Here is a 23,313-nt window from a genome sequence, read left to right on the forward strand (position 1 = left end):
AATGGATAGGGCGTCCGCCTACCACATGGGAGGTCCGTGGTTCAAACCCCGGGCCTCCTTGACCTGTGTGGAACTGGCCCATGCGCAGTGCTGATGTGTGCAAGGAGTGCTGTGCCACACAGGGGTGTCCCCCGTGTAGGGGAGCCCCACGTTCAAGGAGCATGCCCCATAAGGAGAGACGCCCAGCGCGAAAAAAGTGCAGCCTGCCCAAGAATGGCACCACACACACGGAGAGCTGACACAACAAGATGATGCAACAAAAAGAAACACAGATTCCTGGTGCTGCTGGTAAAGATAGAAGCAGTCACAGAAAAACACACAGCGAGTGGACACAGAGAGCAGACAACTGGGGGGGGGGTGGGTAAGGGGAGAGAAATAAATAAATCTTTAAAAAAATCTGCTATTATAGGATTCCAATGTTTTTAAAATTTCATTTATTGCACCTTTCATTCCCATAAGGTCTGCTACTTTCCTACGTATGCTTTCAAATTCTTCTTTGTGCTCATCCAGTGTCTTCTTAATATGCTTAATCTCTTTAGTCATCTCACTTAATTTATTAAGGAGATTTGTTTGAACATCTATGGTTAGTTGTCTCAACTCCTTTATGTCATCTGGAGGCTTACCTTGTTTCTGTTGGAAACTGAGGCACAGTGGCCTCACAAGGAGAGACGTGCTGTCTCCATAGCTATGCTTGCAACCTAAGGAATGCAGTAAATTAAAAGTTCCCAGAAAATGGAATGAAGCTATTAAAGGCTGAAAGAAAAGATGAGCACATACCTTCTGTAGTAAATAGAACACTTAGACTTTGTACCTTGAGATAAGATTTTTTGAGTTCCTTAGAGTTCCTTAGTAATGCTGATAGTTAACTATATGCTGCTGCTTGTTGTCATGTAGGCTATGTGTTCCTGCTTGTTGTCATGTAGACTGGGGTATATAGAGAGCCCCTTGTAAACAATAGACTTGTCTAAGGAGTCTCTACTCGTAGACCCCCTGATCCCAGCTCTCTCCTTTTCTTTTTCCTTCTCTTTTTTTCTTTCTCTTTCTTTGACTCTCCCTTTTCTCTTTCTTTCACTCCTGTTACCCTTCAGGTCCAAATCGCCAACATCTGGCTCCCAACGTGGGGCCCAAAGAAGTTAGTGAGTCTTCCAAATCAGTATTGGGAACCACAGAAAAGACCTCACCGAGGGTTGTGTGACGTCCAAAGCAGTGTGACTTGAGTCTTCTTTTAAGTAAGTAACATTTCCGCAAAGTCATCAGGGTAATGGGTAATCAAATGGGACATGTGGAAGCATATTCGCAAGTGTTAAAAACTTTACTTAAAGTTAGTGGGGTGCCTGTAAAAAGTTATAAATTACTAGAATTGTTTTCTTTAATATAAAAGCATTATTGGTGAGTCAATTGTAAACTGTATGTTTGTATTGGCGTGTTTTGTTTTGTGTTTGTCTGTTTGTTCAATGTCAGTGTATATTTTGATACCTCCAGATGGTAATATAAATTAACAAGTTAAAATTTTTAAAAGAGCTCTATTCAAATGGCCAAAAATTAAATAAGCAGTTATATTAATACATAAGTTTAAATGTTAATAAGATCTCTACAATGACAAAAATTGTAAGTCTTGAGTAACAAAATTACTATAAGTCTTTACATAAAAAATAGTTCTTGCCTAGATTGAAATGAATAGTTTATTTTTCCTCACAGGATAAAATGAAGGATGGAAAACTTAAATGAATATTAAAGAGGGTTGAAAGTTTGTGCTAATGCTGACTGAAATTTAATAAGTTTTTTCAAAAAAGTGTTTTGTCCTAAAATACGATGGCTAATTTTCATAAACTCATGGGACTTAAATGCATGTGGCAAATTGTAGAAGATATTGTGGTAAGTTTAAGTAAGAGAATGTGTTTGTGAAAATAAAATTTGTCTTAAAGTAATATAAGTATAGTCTATATGGTTATAAATAATTATAAGAATTATAAGAAGTTATAAATAATTATAAGAAGGTTATAAATAATTTAATGAAGCATTGTTTAAATTAAAGTGTTTAAATGGCTAATTCCAAAAAGTCATTATTAAACAAAACCTGAATTGATAATACTACTAATAAAAAGTACTTTTATAACAGGAAAACTTGTTGGTGGCCAGCCTCCCCTGTCAACTTGCTTCTAGGGGACTGTTCCTGGTATTGCATGCTACTAAGTATTTAAAGTGAAGAAAAGTGCATTATTTTAACAAGCTTGTTTACTGTTGATGGCAATTACATGTTGTAAGAAGTTTGCCTGGTAACTAATGTATGTGGAATATATAGAATGTGTTTTTATTATTAAAAATAATAATAATGATTTTGTCCTAAGATAAAATGATTGATTATTTGGAAAGAGTAGTGAGTGGGAGAGTTGGACAAAACCTGAATGAATACTGAAAGTGTAGAAGGTTCGTGGAAAAGAAATTTTTATGATTAAAGTTGAGTAAGATTTGATGGATCTCTCTATAAAGTTTTAAAAGCTTTAGTATCAAGTAGTATACTAATGCAAAGTTAAAAATTTTGTTTTCTTTCTCAAAGTCTCTCAAGTCATTAGTCTGTTTTGGTAAAAGTTTATGAAAAGTTTCTATCCTGAATAATCAGTATACAAAGAAAGTCTGTTTTATCAAAACAGCTTCTTGTGCTTTAACCTCATCATTTCCTCAGTGTTTGAAGAAGAAAGGATCTTATCTCTTTTAAAGGAACATAATGTTCAAACCTGCTTTCTTGAAATCAAATCCTAAAAAGTAGCTTTCTATTTCAAACTAGTTACAAAAAATTTGTTCTTTTACCTTGAAAGAAAAATTAAGGTAATAAAATAGTTAAGTTCATTTAATATGTTATAAGTAGAGAGTGTTTAAAAGTGTTATAAAACTAAACAACCTCTTATCATAAATTAAAATAACAACACTGTAGTATGCAACAGTCCCAAATGTTGCTAGTTTGTTGCAAAAAATTAATATCCAACTATGTCACTATCACTGTTTTAATGCTAAGATTTTCTTTAATGTCTTCTTAGACAGGTCAAGCCAGCCTGCATTCTCTCTTACCTGTAGAAAAGTCAACAATAGATTTTTGCAGTGCTTCCCCAAGGCTGTGTGCATAGCCCAGTCATCTGTCCTGGCATGTTGATAATAATCTAGCTGTGTAGAAGAAATCTGTGGCTAAAACCCTACTGATGACATTATGTTAACCAGTAATTCTTTTTTCAAAATGAAAAGAAACATCAGAGACACTATCTTATCTTAAGAGCCTGAACTAGGCAAACAATTGGGACAGGCTGCGGGATCCCTGCTGCTCTATCAAATTCTTCAATGATGTTTAGTTCGGTAAAACAAAACTGTGACCTGCTGTAATTGATAAAGTACAATGTTTTCTCATGTTAATGTAGTTTGTAATATTGTTGGAATACTAAAATCTTTCATCCCTCATTAGCTCAAATATTAAAACCATTGTAAGTATTAATTGGGAAAAGTCCTTCATGGAAGTAGGAAAACCTCCAGCAAGCTGCTTTAAATAGTAATAAAAGGAAGGTAAATTGTAGACATTAACTTAGCCTATGAATTGGATGTAGCAAGCACCAATATTGGCTGGGTAGAGTTTGTGGCAAAAGCAAAATTCTAAACAAGAACCCTTGGGTTTTAATCACAATTCTGAAAAGAGGCCAAAAGCAAAATATAAAAAAGCAATTGTGTGCAGCATGGGAAACCCTGCTAAAAGTGAAAGACTTAACCCAGTAGTGTCTGGTCATTCTGAAGACTGCCATCCCTATCCAGGGGTGGATTGCAAATACTAAAAGCAAGACAGAAATGACGGCATTACAGTACCAAAGGACAAATTGGCAAAAGCTTTATCCACTTTAAATTTCCTGAATGTATATGATTCGATAATGCCTGCTGAATGGCATTATGCATTGAAAAAGAATAAAGAAAAGGTATTGTGTGAGTCAGCTGAATATCAGCCAATATATTGGAAAGATGTACTAATTAACACTTGGCAAAAGGGAAAGGTTAAAGTATGGGGGCGAAGATATGCTCTTGTCATTACAGAAGATGGAGAACAAATTTGGCTGCTAGCTTGATGGATTAAACTGTGTATAGAGGAGAAGAAAGGGAAAGTTCATGATTTCTCCTCTCCTGATCATATTAATGGTAACTCTGGGTCATGCAGGTGAAAATCGCACTTACTGGGCATATATTCCTAACCCACCTCTAGTACGTGCTCTAACATGGAGAGATCCATCATTTCATATATTTTTGAATAAAACACATGTGTTTCCTGGGCCTATAAATGACAAACTACCCTTAAAACCTGATGAAGAAGGGAAAGAAATATATAATCTTACCCTTCCTTTTGATCATAGACCATTATGTATTGGAAAAAGTCCCCCTTGCACGCAAACAAAAAATCGGACTGTGGTTATCGTGAAAAGTAATGGTACCAAATTATTAATAACTTTGTTTCCCTCATATGATTCTTTCATAACTAAAAAGCAAAATTATAATTGTCCACCAGAGAACCTGAAGAGAAAGAGGGATGGCAGGAATGCCATATAAGAAGAGGATCTGTCATTTTTAATGATTCCTATGGAATAGTGTGGGAAAGTGCTCCTATGGAGACCCCCAAAGAATATAATAGCAGATTTATATAGTATGGATTTAACAACAAGGGTCAACGAGTTAGTAAGATGCAATATCCTTTTTCAGAATCTATTCTTGGGTGAACAAGTGGTATATACTAACAATTTTACTATTTGGAAATGTAAAGGAAAATAGTTACCAACCCCTTGAATTAATGACACCTATAATCTTAATATATGTAAAAACTTGTGGAAAGTATTTCTTGGAATTGCCCCTACTTATGAATGGATTGATACTTACAGTCAAACAGGTCAATAACTACAATTAAATCAAACCTATCAATTGAAAGCATGTGTCAGGGATCCTTTCATAGTCATTACTGGAAAAATAACTATAAAAGATAATGCCTTGTTTTATAAAAATGGTGCCTTGTATACATGTCAGAAAGTGTGTTGCAGGACAGAGACACCATCACAATGGCCAGAAGATGACAAGGTATATGGATTCCCATGCAAATAAACCAAATATGGCAGTCATCACCTGAAAGTCAGCTATTGCGTCACATGGCACAAAAAATCCTGAAACAGACAAAAAGATTTGTTGGACTCCTAATAATTAGTATAATGGGACTAATTGGAATCATCACAGCTGCTACAACCACTGCTGTGGCTTTGCATGAGACTGTTCAGACTCAACAATATGTGCATGATTGGCATAAAAATGCTAGTGATTTGTAGCATAGCCAAGAGCACATTGATGAACAGTTAAATAATCGAGTTAATGATTTAGAATCAGTTGTTTTGCATATTGGAGATCAATTGTATAATTTAAACTTGTTAAGGGGATTGAAATGTGCTTGGAAAGAAAGCAACTTTTGTATTACTCCTCTTGCCTATAATTCATCCGATACAGAATGGAGAAAAATTAAAAATCATTTGCTAGGCCATAAAAGTAATATCTCTCTGGAAATAATTGAATTACAAAGGAAAATATTAGAAATGTCTCAAAATCAAATTCATGTAGCCAATGATAAGGATATTTTCTCAGATATGATTTCACATATTACAAAATTTAACCCAGTTAATTGGTGGAAATCACAGCATTTCCTGTCAGCTTTAGGAATAGGTTTAATCATATTTGTTCTGTTGCTCATGATTCTTGCCTGTGCTGGACAGTGCTTTTGAAGAAAATTTGCAAAGTGTAACAGCCGTGGGACATGCGAATAATCTGGTGCTAGCAAAAGCACTTCAATAACTTCCCCTAGTCGAAGAGCTTGGCTGGTAGTCAATGATGGGTAAGACTCTCCGAGGAGGGCAACCTAAGACAGGCATGGTCACCTTGACTAAAACAAAAAGGGGGAGATGTTGGAAACTGAGGCACGTGGCCTCACAAGGAGAGACATGCTGTCTCCATGGCTATGCTTGCAACCTAAGGAATGCAGCAAATTAAGAGTTCCTGGCAAATGGGATGAAGCTGTTAAAGGCTGAAAGAAAAGATGAGCACATACCTTTTGTAGTAAATAGAACACTTAGACTTTGTACCTTGAGATAAGATTTTTTGAGTTCCTTAGAGTTCCTTAGTAATGCTGATAGTTACTATATGTTGCTGCTTGTTGTCACGTAGGCTATGTGTTCCTGCTTGTTGTCACATAGACTGGTATATAGAGAGCCCCTTGTAAACAATAAACTTGTCTGAGGAGTCTCTACTCGCAGACCCCCTGATCCCAGCTCTCTCGTTTTTTTTTTCCTTCTCTTTCTTTCACTCTCCCTTTTCTCTTTCTTTTACTCCTGATACTCCAATAGTTTCTTTACCTGGGCCATAGCTTACTGCTTCTTGGTGTGGATTGTAATTTTTTGTTGGTGTCTTGGCATCTGGATTACTAGGTATTTATACTGGATGCAGCTTTTCTTTTGAGCTTAGGGCTTCCTGCCCTTTCTCCCTTGCTGATTGTGTAGTAGGAGTCAAGGTTGTAATTGATGCTATAAGCTGCCCTTATTGCACCAGGGACCAATGAAGCTTCTCCCTACTTTATTGTTTGCTAGGGGTAGGGACAGGGTCAGAACTGTGGAATAATCCAAGTCATGCAGGCCTGTACTGTATTTGCCCAGACTGATGAAGCTTTGTGCCCCTTCTCCCCTGCCTGGGTTGGGGATGGAGCTGCAGGTGTGGGCAGCAATCTATGCTGTGTTGGTCCAAGATGACCGCAGTTGCCCTGGTAGACTTCCAATTTTCAGTGCCAGGCAAAGGTACCTGCAGTTACCTGAATAGGCTGGTGCAGGGCCCACCAACCTCCTTCCTGCCAGAGGCAGGGCTGAAACCTAGGCTTGGGCTGCAGGCCGATCTGGGTGAAAGAAACTGGTTCCTATTGTCACTAAGTTTTGGTCAGCTTGGCTTTCCCTCAGGCCAGGGGTGGAGTCAAAATGGCGGCCACCAGTCTCTTTCCAACTTGGGCAGATTCACACCCCAGTTGTTCCCAGGGTTATATCTTAGCTAGCAGAGTCTACCAATCAGTAGCCAAAATTGGCAGCCAACTGCCTCCTCCTCCCCTGTGTTTGGGAAATGGAGCTTCCAATTCCAGCCACAGAATACCTCCTGGGGTGGCTCGTGCCAGCAGAGTAGGATAATCACTGGCCTTCGCGGTTTGGTTGGTAATTTCCTGGAGAGGCTGGTGCAGGTCCCTGCAGATTCCTCCCTGCTGGAGGTGGCACTGGGGCCTAGGCTAGAGCTGCAATCTGATCTGGATGGAAATAAGTCAGTCCCCACCAGCACTGTGATTCTCAGTCTGCCCTACTTCCCCTTGTGGCAGGCACAGAGTTAAGACGGTGGCTCCCAGACTCTTTCTGACTTGGACAGGCTCAAACTTTAGCTGTTCTCAGGATTATACTTTAGCCCACTGAATTTACTCATTAGTAGCTGAAGTTGGTGCCCAACTGTCTCTTCCGCCTGCATTTTTGGGAAGTGGAGCTCTCAATTCCAGCCATGGAATAGTTCCCAAGGTAGCTTGTGTCTTCAGTGAAGGACGGGCACTGGCTCCAGGGCATGGAGCACTCTACTTAGAGTCTTCTCTGCTGATGGGCAGTCTCCTCCTTCCATTCCTTCAAGGATGTTGCAGGATGCTCTTCTCGTCTCCTGAAGCCCCCAAACAGGTGCTTCAGCTAGCTCCAGAGAGCTCTGGGTGATTACTAACTGCCCTGTAGCAGGAGCTGACTCTAGGCACTCCTTACTCCACCGCCATCTTGCTGGTTCTCCACCGTCTTTTATTACCTTGTATACTTGGTGCAAATGGAATTGTGTTTCCATTTGGAGGAATCTTCAAGTAATCTCTTAACCCCCACCCCCTTAAGCATTTGTAAGCCTGGGTTCTTCCAAAGGTGGTCTGGAGTAGTGAATAAGGTGGAGGCAGGAAGAACACCTTGCTATAGTGTCCATGAGCACCAATCATTTCCACAGCAAGAGAGAATCTTAAAAGGAAGTATAAGGGGAGTGGATGTGGTTCAAGCAGTTGGGTGCCCACCTCCCACATGGGAGGTCCTGGGTTTGGTTCCTGGTGACTCCTACAGAAGATGAACAGACACAACGAGCTGAAGCAATGAACAGATGCAATGAGCAGACACAATGAGTAGGGAGCAGATGTGACTCAAGCAATTGGGCACCCACCTCCCACATGGGAGGTCCTGGGTTCGGATTCCAGTACCTCCTAAAGAAGACGAACAGGACAATGAGCAGAGACAATGAGCAGACAACAAGCAGACACAGCAAACAGACAACAAACAGAAACAATGAGCAGACAAACACGGGAGCCATCTCGGGGTGGGGGGGGGAGTGCAGGATGTGGAAGTGTCCCAAGTGATTGAGCACCTGCCTCCCACATGGGAGGCCTGGATACAGTTCCTGGTGCCTCTTGAAAAAACAAAAACAAGCTATGAGCTATCAGGGAAGCTGATGTGGTTTCAACCTCCCAAATGCAAGGTCCCGGGTTCAGTTCTGGCCCCAGTACCTCAGAAAAAAGAATGCATTGTTTTCCATCACTGGCTTTATCAGCATCAACAGCCTTTTTTTTTAAACAAATCAATTTTATTGATACATATTAATAAAACATACAATTCGTCCAAAGTGTACAATCAATGGATTTGGAATAATCACATAGTTGTGCATTCATCACTTCAATCATTATTAGAGCATTTTCATTATTTCAATAATAATAAACAAAAAACAGACAAGAAAATTATTCACCTCAATCTCTGTATGCTTCCCCTGCTATACATAGCTGCTACTTCTAACTATTCTTGCACATGTATTTATTTATTAAGCAGTTTTATTGAGGTATATTCACATACCGTACAGTCTATCCAAAGTGCATAATCAATAGATCTTAGTATAATCACAGTGTCAAGCATTCATCACCACAAAAAATTTTAGAACAATTTCATTACTCCAAAAAGGAAAACTCCAACCCCCTTAGCAGTCACCTCTCAATCCCTCTATCCTTCTCCCAGCCTTACATAATGAGTTTATAAATTGATTTATATTTACTTTTTTTTTTAGATACTGGGACCAGGGATTGAACTGGGGACCTTGGATGCAGGAGGCTGGCGTTTAACCACTGAGCCAGATCAGCAACCCTGAGTTGGTTCCCTTGTCTGTTTGCTCGTTGTTTACTCATTGTCTGTTTTGTTTTCTTTAGGAAGCACCAGGAACCAAACCTGGGACCTCCCATGTGGGAGGTGGGCACTCAACTTCTTGAACCTCATCTGCTCCCTACATTTACATTTTTTTAATTAATTTTTTTATTTTTAATTTTATTTATTTTTAAAGATTTATTTTTTATTTATTCCCCTCCCCCCCCCATTCTATTCACTCTTTCCATTCGCTGTGTGTTCTTCTGTGTCTGCTTGTATTCTCATTAGGTGGCTCTGGGAACCAATCCTGGGACCTTCTGGAGTGGAAGAGGTGATTACTCTCTTGTGCCACCTCAGCTCCCAGTTCTGCTGCGTCTTTTTATTGTCTCTCCTCTGTGTCTCTTGTTGCGTCATCTTGCTGCACCAGCTCTCTGCTTCGGCCGACATTCCTGCATGGGGCGGCTTCACCATGTGGGGCGGCATTCTCATGCAGGGCGGTGCTCCTGCACGGGGCCACATTCCTGTGTGGGCCAGTACTCTGCACGGGCCAGCCAGCTGCGTGGGCCAGCTCGCTGCATGCGCCAGCTTGCCCTCACCAGGAGGCCCTGGGCATTGAACTCTGGACCTCCCATATGGTAGATAGGAGCCCAATATGTTGAACCACATCTGTGTCCCAATCTTCCCATTTCTCAGATGAATCAACACCAATGTATGAGCTACAAAATTTATGTCTTCCTTCTGCTGTCTCATGAAATTAATTTCTTCCTTGTTCTGTCCCAAATTTGACTCCCCATTTCTCTGTTCTGCAATATAGTAAGTAATTTAAGGCAATGTGGCCCTACCTTTCCAACTTAGAAAATTATTATATTATGGATAAGATGAGGCAATATATTTGAATGTGCTCTGAATATTGGAAGGAAGACACTTTATAAATGTTATCCATCAACTGAAATGAAGCCTAAAGGTTGAAAGTGTGTGTTGTGGAGGCAATTGTTCAAATTCCTGTTTTGTCACAAATTAGCTGTGGGACTTTGGGCATGTTACTTGACCTCTCTGAGCCTCAGTTTCCCCATCTGAAAGTTGAAGATAATAAAGGTATCCACCTCAGCGTGAAGAGTAAATGCACTTGTGCCCCGTAAAAGTGCTTAGGACAGTGCCTGAGCCATGGTGAGTACTAAATAAATCAGTGAAACTGTACACCAAAGGTTGCATTTTAACCTTTTTCTGCTGAGATAGTGGAAATCCCAGTGGCTTAATTGTACCACCTGGAGAAAAAGCTGGGATGGTAAAGAATTGTCTGTGGGGGGGAGGGAGGTTTGTCAAGCATCTGTTTTCCCAGTTCTGAGTCATAGGTATGCTTTCCCTACCCTTCCGCTGAGGAGGCGGCTCCTTCAAATGAGCCAAGAATCAGCCACAGTGGACTTCTGCTGCAGAAGCTCTAACCCCCTCAGTCTTACAGTGGAGAGATTTCAGCAAAACAAGATTCTCTTTCTATAAATGCCTTCTCGTTGCACCACTCTGGACAGTGTCTAATGGTGGGGTTGGCTCATTTTCAGGAACAAGATAAACATCCGTCCCCACCAGCTCCACGGTGCTGGTGCCACTATTAATGAGTTGCAGTGATGCCCATTGCTGTAGGAATCATTAGGGAAGGCCTCATAGGCTTCCATTTCTTGCAGAGAAAGCACAATTGGGCTCCCAGCCCCCAGCAGATCATGCAGGGCAGGCAGCTGGAGTAATCATTCTTAGACTTGCAAAGGCAGGACACGAATTCCAAGAGGAATGAAAACGGGTGAAGGATTTGGGGGTAAGATTTAGAGCCATTTTTCAGGTTTCTGAAATTTTGAATAAGTTAAGGTAATACAGTAGTGCAATTTAAAGCAAACTTCTTAAGGGGGCAGCAATTTTGAACGTTGCGCCTTAGGGAGCAAGCTCTGAGCTGGTTTCCTGGTCAAAGCCTGTACCTAGCTTGGAAGCCTGCACTCTGGTGCTCAGGAAATACGCCCTGCAAGGGCTGCCAAAAGGAGAGAATCAGAATGAATAGTGTCCATCACGGTGCTGGATGCACAGAATACATGTGGTAAATCCACTGACCCCTTAACAATCAGGCTGAATCAGCCTACACAAATACACTGAAATTTTGCACAGTACAGGCCAGATGATGGGCAGAGAATACTGAACTTATATAGAACAAGAGATTGCTACAGAAAAGGCACTTCTCAGAACTTGCTTAAGTCTGGCTGGACAATCGCAAAGCATTTGCAGGTGGTGGTTTTGGATAACGATGCTTTTGGTTAGATGGGCTCAGCTTTGTAGACAGGTTACGGACAAAAATCAGCTCTTTGTGCAAAGCTACAGAAACCCATTCAAGCTGGCACAAGCCAAAGTAGAATTCAGTGGGAGGATTTGGGGGTTATGTCATGGTACTTATGAGCAGGAGGCACTGGAATTGGAAACTAGAATGTCAGGAGCCCAGGTAATTTTCTCTCTGCCTCTTGAGAGCTACATGATGTCTTATCTTGGCCTCCCTCTGCACATCTTTCTCTGCAGGCTTGTGCCCACTCTAATGAGGTGTAAAATAAAATATAAAAGATCTAATAATGTTTTAGAAATGAGTAGAAATAACTTTTTTTGAAAAACCTAACAAGGGAGGCCTCTGCCAAAAAGTAGAACCCAAAGTTCAAGGAAAATGAAGAAAGAGTCAGATCTCCTTGGCACCAGTTGGAATCAATGGGGTATAATGTTGAACAAGCATCCAACCCAGACCCCCCATTATAATAAAACAAAAGCGGAGGGAACCAGTGCTATCCGGCCACCCCGAGTGGGGTACCAGGCCAGAACCTGGGTGGAGCCAAAAGAAGGAACAGAAGAAGGAGGGGATTTTATATGAGTATTGAAACCCAGTCTGTGAGCTTGAGAGCTTTTTGATTTCTGCAGGCCTCTCCTGCTGACCCAGGTCAAAGCACTATGGATAATGAATGAGGCATTTGTACAACCCTGTAGCCTCACCTACCCTTCTAGCTGGCATTGCTGCCTGGTGAAAACTGCCCTGGAAAAGGGGGAAAATACTCTTTAAGATGTTGCTAATGTGGGAAAATGTGGGAGGTATGGGGTGCGGGGCATATGGGAACCCCCTATATATTCTCTGTAACATTTATGTAATCAAAGTATCTTAAAAATTTAAAAGAAAAAAGATTTATTTATTTCTCTCCCCTCCCTCCCCCCCACCCCCCATCCCCCCACCCTACCCCCACCCCTGTTGTCTGTTCTCTGTGTCTATTCGCTGTGTGTTCTTCTTTGTCCACTTCTATTGTTGTCAGCGGCAGGGGAATCTGTGTCTCTTTTTGTTGCGTCATCTTGTTGTGTCAGCTCTCCGTGTGTGCGGCACCATTCCTGGGCAGGCTGAACTTTCTTTTGCGCTGGGCGGCTCTCCTTATGGGGAGCACTCCTTGTGCGTGGGGCTCCCCTACGACGGGGACACCCCTGCGTGGCAGGGCACTCCTTGTGCACATCAGCACTGCACGTGGGCCAGCTCCACATGGGTCAAGGAGGTCCGGGGTTTGAACCACGGACCTCCCATGTGGTAGACGGACGCCTTATCCACTGGGCCAAGTCCAGCTCCCTAAACATTTTTTAACAAGTGGGGAAAAAAAAAGAATGAAGGTGAAGTTTAATCCAGAAGTCATGGGGCGGAGCTAAGTAAGGTAGATATCCACGTAGGGATGGTGTCAGTGGTCCAGAGAGCCCGAGTGGGAGCTGAGAATGCTCTCGCGGGGTGTGTTTGAGTGTTTGTGCAGAAGTGACATTGGCAGTATGCCCGCACGGGTGCCAGAGCCCACGAAGGGCAAGGAGGGCATATGCGTGGGGTGGGGAATGTTAGCGGCAGCAGGGGCAGCCAGGGTGGGGTGCTGGACCCCGACCTGGGTCAGGAGGATATTCATAGGGCTGGGGTGGGAGGGAAGTGCGGGGCAGCCACAGGAGACTGTTTACATACTGGGACAGACAGGGGAAGGAGGATTGACCTGGGCACTAAAGTGAAAATGGGGTACTAAAGATGGGAACTAGGGTACTGGAGTGAAATCATGGTCTTCAGTATAGATAGGTAGATAGAGAAATGAATAGAGATGTAGCTGTGTGTGTGCATAGGTGTAGGCTCCCTGGATTTGACCACTGAGTGGGCCCAGGAGCACAGCAACCCAATAGCAACAAGTGTGCCTAAGTTCAGATCTTGGTTTCTAAATACTATTTTCTACAAAAAGGAAGTAGGTTTGTTTCTTTTTAGAAATGGCTGATTGCAGGGTTAGGACAGAGAAAGTATGAGTCTAGAATATCCAATTTTAAGGAGCTCCTGCTGGCCAAATCTGGGACTACTTGAGCATCAGAATGAATGGTGGTAAATAGAAAAAATAAATAAAAATCAAAAAGAGGGACGTGGATATGGCTCAAGTGATAAGGCTTCCACCTACTATAGGGGAGGATTTGGGTTTGATCCCTGGGGCCTTCTGGTGAAAAAGAAGAGACAGTGTGCCTGTCCAGTGAACCAGTGCCTGCGTAAGTGCCCTGTGCAAATGAGTCACACAGCAAGATAATGATGCATCAAAAGAGAGACAAGGGCTGCGGTTCAAATCCTGGGCCTCCTTGACCCGTGTGGAGCTGGCCATGCGCAGCGCTGACGCGCGCAAGGAGTGCCCTGCCACGCAAGGGTGTCCCCCGCGTGGGGGAGCCCCACGCGCAAGGAGTGCGCCCGTGAGGAAAGCCGCCCAGCGTGAAAAGAAAGTGCAGCCTGCCCAGGAATGGCGCCACCCACACTTCCCGTGCCGCTGACGACAACAGAAGCGGACAAAGAAACAAGACGCAGCAAATAGACACAGAGAACAGACAACCAGGGGAGGGGGGGGAAATTAAATAAATAAATAAATCTTTAAAAAAAAAAAAAAAAAAAGAGAGAGACAAGGGGAGAGTCAAGGTGAAGCACAGCAGAAACCAGGAACTGAGGTGGTACAATTGACAGGGCACCTCTCTCCACATCAGAGGTCACCAGGATCAAATCCCTATGAATCCTAGAGGAGAGAAAATAAGAAAATAATAACACAGACAGCAAAAACAGCAGGATGGGAGGAGGGGAAGGGGCAGGGGGGAAATAAATAAATCTTAAAAAAACAAAACAAAACCAAAGAGAATAGAAACATTAACAAGAAAACTGCACAAAAATTAAATTAAAAAAAAAAACAAAAAGAAAAAAATAGTAAGATGGTATTTATGAATTATAACCCATTGAATAAATAGGATTCATTATGTCCATCCTGATATGAGATTAAGTGAATAAATAAATGAGGATAGGAGAAACCTTATTTCTCGTAATAGAACGCCAACTATTAAATAAATGTAGTTAGCCAATCACCATCTGGCAACCATCACAGTAATAATAAATCCAGCACTGAAACATCCACTCATGCTGAAACTAGAGGGCAAAAGTTTGATGGAGTAACAATATATACATAATTTCAAAATATCTCCAGAAACACTTATTAATTTTAAAAGGGAAAAGAGGGACTGTACACTGGGGCAACTCCACAGATGTCACATTAATTAAGTGGTCAAAGTCAAAATCACTGATAATGACACATACTTAGGTCATGTACCATTTGATAGGATGTAATGAGAAGACCACAGGGTCACTTTTGCAGCACTTCTGCCAAAAGTGCCCAGCCTAAATCCAACCATGAGAAAACATCAGATACACCCATATCAAGGGATAGTCTACGAAATAGATACACCCATATCAAAGGATAGTCTACAAAATAACTGTCCTGTAATCGTCAAAGTATCAAGGTCATGAAAGACAAGGAAAGTCTGAGGAACTATCCCAGTTTGGAGAAGACTAAAGAGACATGATAATTTAATGCAACACATGGTCTGGATTGGATCCTCTTGTTCTCTAGAGGGTATTATTGGGCCAATTGGCAAAATTAGGAATGGGCCTCTGGATTAGATGGTAATTATCTATCAGTGTGAATTTCTTGATTTTAATGGTTGTATTTTGGCTATCTAGGAGAATGTCCTTGTTTAGGGGTGTGTGATGGGGCAACATGTTGGCAACTTATTTCCAAATGATTTACAAAAATAAGATGTTCTTTGTTCTACTTTTCGAATTTGTTTAAGTTCAAAATTATTTCTAAATTAAAAAGTTATCCAGACAAACAATGAGGGCAAAACAAAGATATTATATCAGACAAGCAAAAACAGAATTCACTACCAGCAAATTCACCAAAGGAAATTGTAAAGCACATTTTTTTTTCAGGTAAAATGAAAGTGATCTTGGACCAGAAGCCTAGAAATAAAGAAATAAAGATCAATGAAAGAGATAAATAAATGGTTAAATTTGGAAGAACATCAGCTGTAGAGTTTTAAAATAAAATGCATGTCATAATAACATATAGGGAAGGTGTATTAGCCAGACAAAGGGGTACTGATGAAAAATACCAGAAGTTTGTTGCCTTTTACAAAGGGTATTTATTTGGGGTGGGAGCTTACAGATTTCAGGCCATAAAGCCTAAGTTACTTTCCTCACCAAAGTCTATTTACACATGTTGGAGCAAGATGGCTGCTGACATCTGCCAGGGTTCAGCCTTCCTGGGTTCCTCTCTCCTGGGGCTTGCTTCTCTTTCCTCTATGTGCTTACTTCCCGGGGTTCCAGCTCAAGACTCCATCATCAAACGCCAAAATCAAAGTCTCCAACTCTGTCCTTTGCCATGTTATCTTTGCCATGTCTTTTATCCCTGTCACCAAGGGCAGGAACTCAATACCCTACTGATGTGCCCCAATCAAAGCCCTAATCAATAATTTAATCACACTCAGGTACAGACCAGTTTACAACCATAATCCAATATCTATTTTTGGAATTCATAACTATATCAAACTGCTACAGAGGGTGATATGTGGAATTAAAGGTTCTAATATTTTCTGGGAGAAAGGTAAATGTACTGATTATTATTAGCTTTTGATAAGCCAAGAATACAAATTATAGTTTTAAGGTACATACTAATAGAATATAAAAAGAATATATAACTTCAAAGAAGGTAAAAAAAAAAATAAAATGATGAAAAATGTTCAATCCAAAAGGCAAAAAAAAAAAAAAAAAAGAGAAAAAGGAACATAGTGCACACATGGGACAAGTAGAAAACATATACTAATATAATAGATTTTAATCCAAATATATTGGAATTTACATTAATTGTACAGGGACCAAGTACTTCAGTTAAAAGATAAAAGATTGTCAGACTGGATTAAGAAAAACACCACCACCAAATTAAAACCCCCTCCCCCCAAAAAGGGGGGGTGTGAATGTAGCTCAGTTGGTTGAGCACCTGCTTCCCATGTTCCATTCCCCATACCTTCTAAAAAAAAAACAAAAAAGAAAAGAAAAGGAAAAAACCCAACTATTTGCTATTTATAAGAGACACATCTAAAACATGAGGATACAAAAAGTTTGAGAGTCAAAGGAGAGTAAAAATACAGCATGTTCACAGTAAGCAATAGTTGTTACAACTGTGTTAGTGTTAGACAACACAGAATTTAAGGCAAAAGGCATAACCAGAAACAAAATAATTACTTCATAATGCTTAGTTTTAATTCACCAGGATGATACAATAAGTTTACATTTGAATGCACCTAATAATTATGGCTCAAAATATATATAAAATGAAAATTGTTAGAATTATAAAAAGAAACTATCAAATGCATCATTTAAAAAAAATTTATTTTTTATTTTATTTTTTTTAGATTTATTTTTATTTATTTCTCTCCCCTTCCCCCACCCCACTCCCAGTTGTCTGTTCTCTGTGTCCCTTTGCTGCATGTTCTTCTTGTCCGCTTCTGTTGTCGTCAGCAGCACGGGAATCTGCATTTCTCTCTGTTGCATCATCTTGCTGTGTCAGCTCTCCACATGTGCGGCGCCATTCCTGGGCAGGCTGCACTTTCTTTCGCGCTGGGCGGCTTTCCTTACAGGGCGCACTCCTTGTGTGTGGGGCTCCCCTACGCGGGGGACACCCCTGTGTGGCAGGGCACTCTTTGCATGCATCAGCACTGCGCATGGGCCAGCTCCACACGGGTCAAGAAGGCCTGGGGTTTGAACCGCGGACCTCCCATGTGGTAGCCGGACGCCCCAACCACTGGGCCAAGTCCGCCTCCCTCAAATGCATCATAATGGGGTATTGTATGGGATATTCTCTCAGTAATTGATAGGACAAGCAGGACAAAAATCAGTAAGGACCTGGGACATTTGAACAATATGAAGAACAAACTTCATTTAAGAGATGTAGTATATATAAACCACTGTACCCACCAAGTGCAGAATACATATTCTTTTCAAGACCAAGTAATATTTATAAAACTGGAATATATATTGGGCTAGGAAGGCAGTTCTTGAAAAATTTCAAATGATTGAAATCAAAGAGTGTGTGTTTTGTGACCATGTATGTTACATGTAGCAACTCCTACCTGGACGAGAATTGACATCACCCTTGCCCCCTCCTCAGGCATCCCTCCCTGAAACGCCTCGGAAGCATGTTGAGTTTTGGCTCCTATGACCTTGAATGCTGCCTGCCCTGGTCGTATCTTGTATTGAGAAAAAAGCATATACACGGATGCTTTCCTAAAACTTTCATACAAGCCCCTGGCATTCAGCCACCTCTGTCACCCAGCCCTATATATTCCAACGAGCAGCTGCCATAGTTGCAGACACCCTCAAGTGAACTTCCTGCCGTCTTCCTGATCCTTGCCAGATAGGGACAACTCTCTGTAAGTTCCCTAATAAACTTCTAAGGATTGATCATCTGGCCTTCAGTGTCTCTTCCTGTGGGATCTCAACAGGTGCACTTGAGAGACAGTTTGGAGCAGTCCAGGCTGAGTCTCCCCGTTTCTTCTTTCCGAGTATATCCTGCTACTGGTTCTGTTGAATGCAACAGTTCACAATGCAATTATACCAGAAATCAAAACAAAACTAGACAATAAGTCCCCCCTGTATATGCAAATTGTATTACACTTCATTTAGGTTATCCTGCAAGCAAGTTCAAACTCTCCGTGACTTACAACACATATTTATTTCTCATTCATGCTAATGTTATTGTTGCTGGGGCTCTGCTCAGAGCTATGGTTAGCTTCAGTTCTGCTTTCTGGATCTTTTTATTCTGGGATTTAGGCTGAAGGAGTAACCTCTATGTTGGAGATTTGGACCCAAAGGGTATTGGGAATGAAAGAAAGAGAAAAGTGAGAAGGAAACAAAGAGAAAGAATGAGAGAGCTGGGATCAGGGGGTCTGCGAGTAATATCTCCTCAGACAACTTCATGGTTTACAAGGGGCTCTCTATATACCCCAGTGTACGTGACAAGAAGCAGGCATATGTAGCCTACATGCCAATAAGCATAAACACATAGCGTACGTGACATCAAGCAGCAACACGTATTAACTATCAGCAGTATCATAGTCTTAGGAATTTTTAAAAAATCTTATCTCAAGGTACAAAATCTAAGTGTTCTATTCACTACAAAAGGTATGTGCTCATCTTTTCTTTCAGCCTTTAACAGCTTCATCCCATTTGCTGGGAACTCTTAATTACGGCATTCCTTAGGTTGCAAGTGTAGCCATGGAGACAGTACTAGCATGGAGACAGCATGTCTCTCCTTGAAAGGCCACTGTGCCTCAGTTTCCAACACGTCTATGTGGGACATGCTTTCTCATGGCAGGAGAGGCTAGAGTGCAAAATATCCTGACTGAACCACAAACTCAAACTTAAAACTTCTGTTTAAGTTAGCATACACCTGCTCATGGTCTATTGGCCCAAATAAGTCACATGGCCAAATCCAAAGTCAAAGAATGAGCATGAATAATCCTCCTATAGGTTAGGAGGGAGTGAATAATTGAGGACAGTAATACAATCTATGACCTAAATTAAGAAATACATTTCTAAAGAACCCATGGGTTGAGGAAGAAATCAAAAATGAAATTAGAAAAAACAATTGAACCACTAACAAAAAGACAACATATTAAAATCCTGGCATGCAGCTAAAGCAGTTCTTGGGGGAAAATGCATACTTGAATGCACATATTAAAAATAAAGAAAAACTGAAAATTAGTGGCATAAGCATTCCTCTCAACAAGTTAGAAAAAGAGTTACTCTCTAATGGCTGTGTCTTGGGGGGGTACTGGGTGCTTGGGGGACAGGAAGATTATGGAAAATTCCTTTTCACTGTATATATTTTTTAACGTTTCAAACTTTTGCCACGTGCACCTAAAATTTATTTTTAGAAAAACACAGAATTCAACATGGCTTAGAACTCATCCATTTCTTGTATAACTTTTGGTTTGAGGGCCTTGAAAGGAAGAAGAAAAAGCAAAAATAGATGAGTGTAGGAATGAGAAGGGAGATTTAACTATATATGAAAAACAAAAAGATTAAAAGAATTTTGAGAGACAGCAGCATACAACTCTATGGCAGCAAATGTGGTGTCCTAGAGAAAATGGATTAATTCCTATCAAAATATAAGTATCAATTTGACCCAAGAAGAAATGAAAAACTGGAATAGATTGCTTACCATAGAATAAATTGGACAGGTGATTAGAAACCTATCTTTATAAAAGGGGGCCAGGTGGTTTCAGAGCTGAATTAGTCAAAGCTTTAAAGAATGGATGATTGTGAATTTTCCAAGCTACAGACAAAAACTAAAATTCTCCAGTTTATTTTACAAGGCCAGCCTGACTTTAGAACCAAAACCTGGCAAAAGTAGCACAAGATTCAGGAAAACTATATACTAATCTCACTAATGAATATGCATTTTCAGAAATTCTAAATAAAATACCATCAAATAGAATCTAGCAAACAGAGCTTAGCAATACATTAAAATACACACACACACACACACACACACACACACACACATGTACTATGACCAGCAAGGCTTTTTTCAGATGATTCAATATCAAGACCAAATCCATCACTTAAATAATGGAGAAAACCCATGTGATCATTCCAATAGATGCTAAAAAGGAATTTGATAAGATCCATTACACTCCAAATAAAAACTCTAAAAAAGTGATAAAAGAAGGGAACTACTTAAATATATATAAAAAAACTATTTGCCGAAAACTAACAACAAATACTGTTCTATATGGTGAAACACTAAAGCAGTTTCTATTAAAATCATCATTATAATTTAACTAGCTGGCAAAAATATTGGAAAATAAGCGGAAACCTATCCTTTTCTTCCTGATGATGTGATTCCATACTAGAAAAACTGAGAGACTCTAGTTAAAAAAAAAGTATGAGGATTAATAAGATAATTTGGTAATGGGGATGGATTTGAAATAAATATAAAAATCAGTAACTGTTTCCCCTACGAAACGTGGAAATGGGAAAAAGTATTGCATTTACAATAGCAGCAAAAATAATGAAATATTTATATACAAATTTAAAGACCCTGGACCTGTATAAAGAAAACTACAAGATATTACTATTAGAACACAAAAGGGAAGTGGATGTGGCTCAATCAGTTGGGTGCCCGCCTACCACATGGGAGGTCCCAGGTTCGGGTTCCATGCCTTCTGAAGAGGATGGGCAGACACCGCACTGCTGCAATGATCAGGTGCCACAAGCCAGCAGACTCTGCAGCCTGTGGGGAGCAGATGTGATTCAGGCAGTTGGACACTCACCTCCCATGTGGGAGGTCCAGGGTTGGGTTCCCAGTGCCTCCTGGAGAAGGCAAGCAAACAATGAACAGCCAGACGAGAGAACCATCTGGGGGATGAGAAACTAAAAAAAAAATTTTTTAAAAAGTGGAGCTTCTAAGTTAAAAAAACAAACACCGAAGATGGGAAGGGGGTGTAGTGCAGTGGTTGTGAGCCCGTTTCCTATGTACAAGGTCCCAGGGATAAAACACACAAACAAAAGACCTGAATAAATGCAAAAGCATATCATATATTTGGATATGGAAACAGTATTTAAAATGTCCAATTCTCCACAAAATAATATGTGCATTTAATGTAATTCCACTTAGAGTGCTCATAGAATTTTCTCAATTAGAGAAAATAATCTTAAACTTTATACAAAAGATTAAATGTCAAGGAAAACTGAGAAAACCTTGGGGGACAAAAAGAAGACAATGGGGTCTTACTTTAGAGATATCAACATTTATTGGTGTAGGAATTGGTGTTGATGCAGGCATCATTAGATAGAGCAGAGGAACAGAACTGAGAATCCCTAAATAATTAGAAGTTAATATATAATAAAGATGTTATCTAAATTCAGTGGATAAAGCATGGGCTACTTTTTCAAATGATGTTGGTTCAATTGGTTATCCAGCTGAAAGAAAGTAAATTTGGACCCCTATCTTACTTCATATACACAAATAAATTCTAAATGGGAAAAAGAGGGAAAGGTATAAAACAAAACATTTGCCATAAAATTTAGGAGACTGCCTATATTTTCTAGGGATCAAAGATATCTTTTTAGGCAAGACTGGAAACCCTGAAATTATAAAAGAAAAGATAAACATAGTTCACTAAAATAAAAAAAAAAAGTTTGTATTATAAATGATATCATAACAAAGTTCATGGACAAATGATAGCTCATATCTGTAATGCAGATGACAGTGAAAGAGTTAATTTCTATAAAGTTAATCTTATAAATTTCAGTTCTTATAAATTGACAAGAAAAATAATAATGCAATAGAAAAATAGGCAACAGATATGAAGAGAAAATTCAGAGAAGATCAAACACAAATAGCCAAATGCCACATAAAGAGGCTCAGATTTCTTGGTGGCCAGTACAGGATCTCTGGTAGTACTTTCCTATAGACTAGAAAAGGGCGGGGACCCTTGCTCTGCACTTACAGAACAAACCATCCAGGGGTAGGATGTCAGTTCTGATCCCTTGTGCACAAACTGCACAATGTATGCAGTGGCCCAGACTCAGAGAAATGCAAATTAAACATTTTTGCAAATTTAACTGGCAAAAAATTAAAAATAGCTTTAATACCTGATGTGCATAGGGAAGTGGGGCGATGTGTGCTCTCACACGTTGCAGTGAATTGTAAAATGTTTCCCAGTCTCTTTGGAAGGCAATTTGGCAATATCTGTTAAAATTAAAAATCCATATTCCTCTTGACCCTGGAATCCTCCTAGCGATCTATTTCATAAAAACAAAAGTGCTAATTTGTAAGGACATGTGTGCAAAAATGTTTATTGCAGCATTGTTGGTAGCTGCCAAGAACTGGAAACATGGTGAACGGCCATTAATCAGGGAATGGCTGAAAAATTAAAATATATTACTCCATAGAATACTACATGGCCATTAAATGGAATGAATTACAGTCTTAACAGATGTCTGGGAGAGATTTTCATGAGATACTGGTGAGTGAGAAAAGCAAGAAGCAAAATGAGTGTAATATGGTTCCATTGTCATAAAAAAAATAATAAAAAATAAAAAAGCCTATCTATGTAGGTATATATGAATACGTAGGGGTGGTATGTATGACTATGTGCATACTGAGGAAAATACATATGGACATAGTCTAGACTGTTAATGCAGGAGGAAGGTGGGAAGGAAAGAAGAGTGTAAAAGCGTCTCACGATAAAAACAGTGATCATGATAGATGGTGTACAATTGTGGGAGTACCGTATGTGTATACATAGATATGTACACACGTGTGTCTACTTCTGTGTGCACATGTGCGTATAGATATTTGTGGAGAAGGAAGCTCACCTCATGTTACTGTCAGGATGGTGAGATTTCAGGGGACTTGTATCTTTATGTGTCGTTCCAGTTCTTTATAATGAACATGCCCTATTTTTATATCTGGGGAGAAAAAAAGAATTTATTTTCCTTTTGAAAATAAAATAACAAAAAAACAAATAAACCTCAGACTGGACACCAAGTAATCAGTAACGAGTACATTCTTATTTATAGTTGCCTTGGGGAGACTCAACTTGAAAAGGAGGTGGGAAAGAGCCAACGAAGAGAGGGACTCTTGCTGTTGAGTATTACTTCCATTGCAAATTATAGGACAGTTGGGAAAGTGCTTGAAGTCACACATATGTTTGCTAC

At 40.2% G+C, this 23,313-nt stretch overlaps 1 protein-coding gene across 2 annotated transcripts in view; it reads left to right on the forward strand.

Annotated features, from left to right (window-relative positions):
* The first annotated feature begins 942 nt into the window (after positions 1 to 942).
* DPF3 (double PHD fingers 3) overlaps positions 943 to 23,313 on the forward strand; it is a 299,860-nt gene continuing 277,489 nt past the window's right edge. For both annotated transcript variants that reach the window (XM_058293116.2, XM_058293117.2), the window contains exon 1: positions 943 to 1,229. The gene's annotated coding sequence lies outside the window, so the exon portion shown is untranslated. The remainder of the gene's footprint in view (positions 1,230 to 23,313) is intronic.

The sequence above is a fragment of the Dasypus novemcinctus genome, chromosome 3, assembly GCF_030445035.2.
Source record: "Dasypus novemcinctus isolate mDasNov1 chromosome 3, mDasNov1.1.hap2, whole genome shotgun sequence".
NCBI classification, from domain to species: Eukaryota; Metazoa; Chordata; class Mammalia; order Cingulata; family Dasypodidae; genus Dasypus; species Dasypus novemcinctus.